Source organism: Papaver somniferum, unplaced genomic scaffold, assembly GCF_003573695.1.
Source record: "Papaver somniferum cultivar HN1 unplaced genomic scaffold, ASM357369v1 unplaced-scaffold_137, whole genome shotgun sequence".
Lineage (NCBI taxonomy): Eukaryota > Viridiplantae > Streptophyta > Magnoliopsida > Ranunculales > Papaveraceae > Papaver > Papaver somniferum.
In genome coordinates, this window is record NW_020622934.1 from 18,830,091 (window position 1) to 18,840,502 (window position 10,412).

General features: G+C 36.1%; 1 long non-coding RNA gene across 2 annotated transcripts; it reads left to right on the top strand.

Moving 5' to 3' along the window:
* Positions 1–6,865: 6,865 nt before the first annotated feature.
* Positions 6,866–10,412, top strand: LOC113334368. Of its 2 annotated transcripts, none has more exons than XR_003352732.1 (8): positions 6,866–7,218; positions 7,436–7,614; positions 7,699–7,945; positions 8,617–8,782; positions 8,901–8,915; positions 9,049–9,299; positions 9,386–9,631; positions 9,965–10,412. It is a non-coding gene; the product is annotated as an uncharacterized LOC113334368 (long non-coding RNA). The 2 variants fall into 2 exon arrangements; XR_003352730.1 differs by having other exon boundaries at positions 7,699–7,836.

Sequence of the window (10,412 nt, forward strand, 5' to 3'; positions counted from 1 at the left end):
GTGAGATAGATTTGTTTATTATCAAGTTTTCGACTTTGGGTCGTAGAAACTCTTAGTTGTGGGTGAGATCAGCTAAGGGAATAAAGTGCGCATTATCCTGCTGCGATCAGAGGCGTAGGGAGTACAACTGTACCTTGGATCAGTGGGAGACTGATTGGGGTTCAACTACAGTCCAGTCCTAAGTTATCTTGGAGTAGGCTAGTGTCTGTAGCGGCTTAATACAGTGTGTGTTCAATCTGGACTAGGTCCTAGCGTTTTTTTGCATTTGCGGTTTCCTCGTTAACAAAATTTCTGGTGTGTCTGTGTTATTTATATTTCCGCATTATATTTGTTTATATAATTGAAATAATATAGGTTGTGCGTTTGAATCAATCAATTGGAAATCCGACATTTGGTTGTTGATTGATATTGATTGATCCCTGGATATTGGTCTTTGGTACCATCCAAGTTATTCCTTGTATTTGATTAGATATAGCAGTTCTTGCTTGAGTAAATCAAATCAAGAAAAGAGATACAAACTCGTTGATATACTTTTAATTGATTGAGTCTTGTTTATTCTCTTAAAAGTATATTCGAGTTTGTCCATACATATTTCTACGCGAAATATTGGGTGGTGTTGTTAGACCCACACTTTTTCAATTGGTATCAGAGCAGGCAAACACGTTCAAGACCTTACAAGTCTGTGTTTGTGTTAATTCGAGTCTGAGGACAGAATCTCTTACGCATACCAAGATGCCTCATAAATCTTTCAACTATGCTAATTGTCTCGGGAATACCTCAAAGGATTGCTCTTAGATGATTCTTCTGAATCCCGTGGTAGGAAGAATGTCTCATCTTGTGTTGACCACTCTTCCTCCAATGAGACATTGGACACAATGTCAAAAGCTGAAATGGAGCTCACCAGAATCTCAAAAAATTCTACTGAGTTTGTTGATCTTCAGAATCATGATCAGCTCATCGATGAATTTGGAAAGTATATTGATCGAGAACGTGTACTCTATAACATCATTGAGTCCTTCTCTGAACATATTGAGAAACTTTTTAAAGAAAATATTCTACAGCGTGAAAATATTTGTGAACTTGAAAATATTGTCAAAGAAGGCTCAATTAGAGAAAAACGTTTGATCAAGACGCATTCTTCTGATCTTGACAGTTTTCGTGTTGAAAAAGAGAATCTAGAAGCATCATTTTCACTAGCCCATGAACAGTGTATGACCTTGGAAAAGGAAAACTCTGTCTTAAGGAAAAATTCTTTTGTCCCTCTTGACATACCGTACATAAAGAAATATCCTCCAGAAGAAGATTGTGTCGAGAAAAGTTTATACAACTTACAATCTTCTCACAGGGCTGTAAAGTTAAAACAGATGTCGTCTGTTGCGTCCTCTCCACGAACCTGTACTTTCTGTGGAAAAGGAAATCACTATGTTATCCGTTGTTTTTCCAGGAAGAAACAAATTTTTAAATTTCATAATTTGCTTATTTCCACTGTCAATGGAGTAAATAGTCAGTCGAGTACTGCAGTGAACCTCATGCTCACAGGAAACCATGCATCTTATAAAAATGATCTCTTTCCTAAGAATCATTATAGGACTTTGGTGCATTCTAGTGGTATAAATTCTTGTGATGCTAATGAAAGCATGTCCTGTTCTTATAAGAATAACTCTGGTAAATCTAAGTCTAGAGTATGGAGACCCATTTCGGAAAATCCTCTAGAACCGATCTCTAGAGGTCCTAGACTCAGTAATCAGAAAGACTCTTTTCTTGAACCTTCGGGAAGGGCTGTGAAAATTTTTCCTATATTTGGAAACTGCCAAGGGAAACAAGAAATGATGAGGTCAGATATCCTGGTGGAAATCATAATTACTCTCTCAAAACCCATGGTGAGACTATGTCTCCCTATGCTACCTAGTAGCACAAAGTTCCATTCTTGTATCTAACTTGAGAGATACAAGGATGATGTTTGAGAGATTCTCAAGTGATTAGCTGATTTTCATCACTTTGTATGTTTGATATCTTACGATGTGAGTTTTTAGTATTTCTTTCTTTCATCACTGTGACCTTTCTTTTTAAGGCTACAGAAATTTTGAAAGCGACACAGTATGCAGTTTTCCTGGTTGGGTCCATTTTTTGGCGTATGGCTTAGTCCACGAACGTCCATATCTCCTCAAAGAACTCTAGGGTTTCTATCTAGGGTGTACACTTGAACATATATATATCTCATATATACGTTCATTAATCTTCAAAAAGGAACTCGATGGAAACTGTTCCCAAAGAAGAAGTTAACCCTACTGTAGAGGATGATTTCAAAGGAAGTGATCCAGCTCAAGAGTTTATTATGAAGAAGATGCTTGAAAGGAAAGAGTATAACTCTTGGATTGGAGAATCTATCAAGGATTTAATTCTCGTTCAGAATGAAGTAAAGAACGAACTTGCTAACCTTCAACTGCAGATAAACCAGCTTATTGATGGACAAGAAGAAATCCTTGGTACTCAGAACATCTTGATTAGGAATCAAAAGAAAGTTATTCTTGACTGCGCTAAGGTTCGACATTTTGCTCGCATTATTGATTGAAAAACTAATGTTCTCACTCATGAACATGGGGTCTCTATGGTCAACAAGATCAAGGATATCAGTGATTCCTACTTCGATGGACCATTCTAGAGGTATGAAATCATCAAGGAAAACTGAGTTTTGTTTATGTTGCCTAGTATGTCTTCTTTTTGATTTGGTTGGAAGAATAAGTAGTGATTTGAATAGCAATGATTGTGACTACACATAGCTATTATTTGTTCATCTTCTTATCCTTTTTAGGTTTATTGGTTTAAATTCTAAAAACTATTTGGAAGATGATGAGTTTGCAGTATTAATCTTTATGATTTGTTATATTGCAAATTGTTATGGGATTTTGGGGTTTACGACCGTGAACTATGTTCGTCCCATACTTTGTCAAAAGTAAAGTCGTTCATGATAGGTATTCACGTATTGATAAAAGAATGAATGGACTTTTGACAAATACAAAAGTTAAGCCTATATTGTCAAATATTTGATGGAAGATAGGTTAAAATCTTTTGTTTTCAAGGATTATGTCTATTAATATCGTTATGCAAATAGTGGTGGAAAATAGAATGAATCCTTGTGTATTCCGCAGTATTGATCATCCCTGATCCATATTTTATGTATTACTGTGAGGCTCCATAATGTATCTTATGTTAAGCACTATACAACCAAGTTGTTTTTTTAGCTTAGTTGGTGTTCCGTGAGATATGTTATGTCGAGCATATTGAACTAAATTAATCATCTTGTTTGGTTATTTAGTTATTGCTCCGTAAGTTTTCTTATGTCGAGCAAAACAAATGACAATTAAACTGATTACTTTTGTGATTAGTTTGGTTGTGTATTCTAATTAGATTAATTATGGGTTCTCTTGTAATTAATCTAGTTGAATATTTTCGTGTCTCCATAAGTTCTCTTATGTTGAGCATAATCAATTGAATTGATCACTTTTTTTGTTTAATTTGATTGCGTATTCCGATTAAATTAATCATGGGTTACTTGTGATTAATTTGATTGAGTTTTTGGATATAGGAAATCATTCTCATGGTTTATTGTGTCCAATAAAAATCCTTCTTTTCTTTCGAAATTAAGGTCGCTCTTGTTGTTCCTTCGGGAATGACATCTAATGGGGGAGAGTTCTTTTGAACTTGTGCTTAATGGTCATATCTTGAGGGGTGTGCGGCTGTGGAATTTAGAGGGGTCAGCTTGTATCTTTAAACTCCTTGATGAATGCATTTAGCTTCGGTTTTATGATTGCATCTAAATTAGTTGGTATGTATTTTTTTCCTTTTGTCATGAAATGTCTCTCTCGGAAATTTCATTATGATCCCGCTCTTGTACCTTTGCCAATTTTATTGACAAAAAGGAGGAGAATTAATATGTATTCACACTACAAATACATATGATTTTCGGATCATTGTGTAAGGGGGGTTGGTTTCCATGTGAGATGGAGTATTGACTAAGGGGGAGTGATACATATCACCATAGTATTATTGTTGAAGTTATGATACAATTGAACTTTGACGATGTGTAATAATATTATGACACTGTATAACAATGATCGAGAACTATGTTTTCTTATTGTTATAGCTACGGATCTTCAACAATGGTGATGCTAAACTTACAACCTTTGGGATCATTGGAGTACTTGGAAGTGACGAAGATTTCGAGGAATGTTGAAGATTAGACATGTGGAATAGGAGCCACTAAAGTTTCTTTATCTTTTTTGTATTCCATATGTATTGATAGTTTTGTCACTAAAATTGACAAAGGGGGAGATTGTTAGAGCGTTGCTCGGTCGAACTCGCATGCGTTGCTATCTCAAGCATGTTTGTCAATGTTAGTGATCAAAACTATAAGTGTTGATTTTTAGTCTATTATAGCTAAGTCTCGGACTAGGATAGAAAGTGTATTTGAGCTCAAGGACTTCATGGAGATTCATCGTACAAGTAGAAGAACTACTCAAGGAACCGGTGAAACTTCTCGACAAAAAGGTATGTGAAGACTTGAACTTATCTATCACTCAAAAGTCTATCTACTCTATCTCTTACTCTTTGAGACATGAAGTCGTATGCTATATATATAGACTTTGATTATACATATTTGGTATTTCGAGCTGAGTATACCTCGCCTATCTATATCTCGAAATATGAGTTGGTAAGCTTTTTACTTTAACCAAATTTATCTTTACCATGTGACGAAAGTCATGATATGTTTCAATCATCTTGAAAATTGCTTTGACGATAAATGGTGTAACAACTATATAACGTCCTCTAAGAATATTTCAATGATTGAAATAAGAGTTTAGATTACATAACCAATGGTGTACATAAGCATTGTTATGGAAACACATTTATGTATAAATCCTATTCCTTGAACCAAAGTTTGCGAACTTTGTTGATCAAGAGAACCGGAAGAATGGCGTGAGCCAAGTCCGTGAACTCAGTCTGCAAACTACCGAAGTTCTCAAACCCGAGAATTTCTGCTGGAGTTGACAAACTATTTGCGTGAAACTAAGTCCGTGAACCCAGTCCGCGAACCGGCGAAGTTCTCATGCCCGAGAATTTCTGCTGGAGTTTGTAAACTCTGCCCGGTAACTTAAGTCCGCGAACCTAGTCTGCTAACTTGATAAGGTTATATATCTAAAGATGATCTCTGAACTTAAACTTAAAAAGACTAAGGAATGCAGTTTACAAACCGTGGCTATAAAAGTTCATGAACCGACTCAAGTGAATCAAATCATCTTTGCTTCAATTGTGTCTTGTGTAGTACATGAGATTTCCTTGCAATTGAACAACTCTCTAACTAGTTCGTTTGAAATCATTTGAACTAGTTATGGTGAAGAAGAACATGGTTGATATGAAATGCTCATATGGCTAACCATTTGGTTAACTATTATTGAACCAACAAGTACATATGTTTGGGTACGGTTAACAAACCTAAAAGCGTGCATTGTCAAGTGTGTGTAACAAGCTAAGTTTTCGATCTAACGGTTGAGAAATATTAGCTTGAATCTAAATTAGGTTTTCATCTAACGGTGGATATTGATTGCTTTGTTACCAAGGTAACTTAATTGCAAATCCTGATTTGAAAGACTATATAAGGGGAAGTCTAGTATCTGTGCAAAACTAATCCCCACATCTCACGTGTAATACTAGTTTGCATACTAGAGTCGGTTCTCCTTTAAACTTTGATTTTCTTCTTCTAAAACCAGATTAACGACTTAAAGACTTCATTGGGATTGTGAAGCCAGGCCGATACTACTTTTATCGTAGTTGTGTGATCTGATCTCGCATCTTCTATCGTACGAGTACAATCAGATTGATTGGCTTGAGATTGATATCTCCGATAGGCAAGATATAAAAAGTAATCACAAACTTCTTCGTCTCATTGTTTTTGATTCCGCAACATCTTGTTTCGCTACCATACGATTAAGATTGTTGTGAGGTGATTGATAACTCTAGGATGTTCTTCTGGAATATAAGACCGGATTATCAATTGGTTCCTGTTCACCTTGATTATTATCAAAAGACGGAACAAAACCTTTTAGGGTTTATCTGTGGGAGACAGATTGATGCTTTGATAGACTTGTCTGTGTGAGACAGATTTGTTTATTACCAAGTTTTCGACTTTGGGTCGTAGCAACTCTTAGCTGTGGGTGAGATCAGCTAAGGGAATAAAGTGCGCATTATCCTGCTGGGATCAGAGGCGTAGGGAGTACAACTGTACCTTGGATCAGTGGGAGACTGATTGGGGTTCAACTACAGTTCAGTCCTAAGTTATCTTGGAGTAGGCTAGTGTCTGTAGCGGCTTAATACAGTGTGTGTTCAATCTGGACTAGGTCCCAGCGTTTTTCTGCATTTGTGGTTTCCTCGTTAACAAAATTTCTGGTGTCTGTGTTATTTGTATTTCCACATTATATTTGTTTATGTAATTGAAATAATACAGGTTGTGCGTTTGAATCAATCAATTAGAAATCCGACCTTTGGTTGTTGATTGATATTGATTGATATTGATTGATCCTTGGATATTGATCTTTGGTACCATCCAAGTTATTCCTTGTATTTGATTAGAACTCGTACACTACAAAAACAGGTCCTATTAGTGAGGGTTTTTTTAGGGGCGTCAATTTCCTACGATTAGTTGCGAGGGTTCTTGACCAACCGTAGGAGATACTGGGATTAGTCAAAGGAGCAGATTTTTTTTTTGTCGGTTTCGTTTTTCCGACAATGCAAAATGATTTTCCGGCAGTGTAATGGCTACGGTCTCTCAGCAATCGATTTTTTTTTTCTTTTTTCTCAGCCTTTTCTGCTGAAACAGATCTAGTCTTATTCACCGCCATTTTTTCTCCTTTCTCTGCTGTTCCTCTATTCCTCTTTTCTGTCAGTTTCAATTTCAAGAGATTTAAGCTTAATTCTAAGAGAGGGATTCATAGAAAATTAATACTGATGTTGATGGAGCCATAGTTGATTGAACACATAACTGTGTTGAGGGAGAGAGTTCTAAGAAAAAGGTGATGTTTTTACAGATAAGATTAAGGTTTCAATGAGAATCGATGTTGGAGATAAAGATCATGAGTCTGAGATTTAGAGAAATGGAATGGAATCAGGGACAATTGATGGTTATGGTGTCAATCCGTGTGTTGATTCAAACTCAACAGAAAGGTAAGTTGAATTTAGGGTTTCTTTAACTAATTCTGTTTTTGTCTGAAATTGATTTATAGATTGATCAATTAGTGATGGGTTTGCTCCCAATTGAAGTTTGGATGATGTATATGGTTTAATTTCAGTTTCTATGATGAATCAATTGGGAATTAGGGTTCATCCCAAAATAGGTCTTTGGTTATAAACTTACACCAGTGTTCTTGAGTTTGAATGATAGATAAAGAGGACGAGATAATAGTTGTGGTTCGAAGAAGATTTGATGTTGTTACAAGTTAGGGTTAGTGATTGCGTTTGGGTTCTGAAGAATGTAGAAGAACAAAGAAATCAGAGAACAATTGATGATGGTTAGATCAGTGATTGAAGAGACCTATTGAACTTGTTGTGACCACTTATCAGGTAACTTTGATTTTAAGATGCACCAGATGCGGCTGGTTAAATTATGAATTAAAAGGCTAAGTGTTTTTTTTTTTCATGTTTCAGGCTTCTCTGTTGTTGTTGTTCAATTCGTCAGATAAGCTAACTTACTCATAAATCTTGTCACAACTGAATTTGTCGGATGATGATGTTGTAAGGCTGCTTCATTCCCTTTCATGTTCAAAATACAAGATCCTTGCGAAGGTACCTAACACGAAAACAATCTCTCAGAAGGATAGTTTTATGTTTAATGCTGAATTTACTGATAAAATGAGGAGGATCAAGGTTTGGGGGCTCACCTAGCACATGTCAGGTGTTTGTAATCTTCTTGTTTTCTTTCCTTCATTGCTGACTGAATCTTGACCTTCTGAAACTACAATAGGTCCCTTTGCTTGGATGTGCTTCGACAGTTGAAAGAGTAAAATGAGTGTAGTTAAATGCTTATTTTACATTGAAGCTATTGGACTTAACCAACTTAGTCCAGAACTGCTTGCTTAGCATGAGTGTGAAAATATACATTTCAATCACTATGTGTATTGTACTATGTGATGTGTCAATTGCTTTGCACATGACCAAACATTTCTTATACACCTAGTCATTTTGTTTTGTATATATGAGTGAGTCCCTTCGCCTGTACAAACATTTGTGGAGTTACTTTTGTTTAGTATTTCACTGTGGTTAATTAATTAAATAAAGTAAAAGGGTGCCCATGTTGGTAGTAGCTTGTTAATACGTGGACAAGTCCTGATGATGCTTCTTGTTTTTCTTTTAAGTCGTTACTTGACCACTTTCCTTAATTAGTGAGCGTTTTAATAAAGGGCAAGATTACAGATGCCAAGTTAATGCTAAATTTGGCGGATTGGTTGGTTTAATAATACGAACCTTATGATTCATGTTACTTTACAGTTACAGATTTCGTTGGAGTCTTATCCAAATTGTTGTGGTTGCTGAATATGTTTGAAATTTATGCTTCTCTTTTTTAAGCTCCACCATCCGTGACAAGATCATCCCACATGTTGTGTCGTGGTTCACTGGAGAAGCTGTCCCGAGTGAAGAATTTGATATGGATATGGATGATGACGAGGAAGATGAGGATGGAGATGACGACGAGGAAGACGATGATGAAGATGAAGGAAAGAACATGAAGAAGGTAATATCACTGAACCCCTTAATCTGAACTCTGCTGGTTATGCTACTCAATTTCTACTCTTCTCAAATTTGTTCTAATATGTTCGCTTTGTTTGCTCGCTTGACTTAAATCCCCACAGCCAACATCCGGAAAGGTAAAAAAATCTCTCTCTCTCTCTCTATTTGCTCATTTCCTTTTTATTGAGTTCGTGTCGATTAAATTTATTCACTGTTGTGGTTTGTATGTTAGATAACTGTAGCTGAGTTTATCTACTTTCTGAGTTGCAGAAAAGTAGAGTTCCAGCTGCTGATGGACAGCAAGGGGAGGGACCTCCAGAGTACAAGCAGTAGTAAGGTTTGGTTTAGCAGCAGCCAAGTAATTCACTGCCATTTTTTGAATGTGTGTGCTTAACACTGGCAAGTTGATTGTGTTGCGTATTCGTCATTGTTTCACTAATGATTCAACAAGGTTGAATGTTGATTGAATATGTTATTATGGACGCAATTGCAATACAGAAAGTCTTAAGAAATATGACAAGGTAAACCATCTCTTCTTCTTATGTGAAGATATTTAAAATGCTCTTCTGTGCATCCCGGTTTATTGAGGTTCTACTGGATTTTGTAGGTACATTCCTCTGTAAATGTCAGAAACTTCAGGTCCAAGTTGAGGGCTGAGCACATTGAGCTCCTTAAATCTCCTTGGCTAATAGAGTTGGGTGCCTTTTATATAAATTTCAATGGATCTAATGGAGTTTCAGTCGAGTTTGTCGATCAATTCTCTTGTGATTTTGAGTCAGATCACCCTTTAATGACATTGATGGTTTTGGATTCTGTGAAGCTGGAGTATAGCCTGACTTGCGTTGTTTGCTTGGTAACGCTTTCCTTTTCATTCACTATGGGGATGGTTAACTAATCAGATATCAGATACGCTTATGCCAATTATTGTCACCATTGCATTATTGCTACTGTTGTTAACTGAAACACCATATGTGATGTTCTCATTATCATTCTTTTTTTGCTAATTACTGTCATCTAATGCTCGACACAAAGTGAAAATATTATTCTGTTTAGTATGATCCCTCTTAGTTATTGTGTATGATTGCATCTGCATTAGCTCCTTGCTGTTTATATGTTAAGCTCAGTTATTTATCTGTATCTGCATATGTCTAGTTATGGTACATTTAGACTTGTTGTATGTTCACAGGTAACGACATCGACGTATATTTGAGATCGTTAATAGATGAGCTCAAGAAGTTATGGGAGGCAGGGTTAGATACATATGATTCCTTAAGAAATGAAATGTTCAATCTGCGTGCGGGAAGACTATGGACTGTAAGTGATTATCCTGGACTTACAATGCTCTCGGGATGGAGTAATAAAGGGAAATTGGCATATACAGGTGTTTGTTTCTTTGAATATAAGGGAATGGCATGATGCCTTTTTTTGTTTTCATGCCATTAGGTGTGTTCGCAGTTTGTCCCAAACTTTACACAGGCACTTTAGTTGTTTTTAAGCTTAGTTACTACCTTTTTGAACTCTCTGGGTGTTGTTCTGTTGCCCAGATTTTTGTTTCAGAAACAGTAGAACTCAACATGGAAAACTTCGTAAAACTTCACAAGTTTCTATAATTAAATTTAGTTTCTTATTTTATA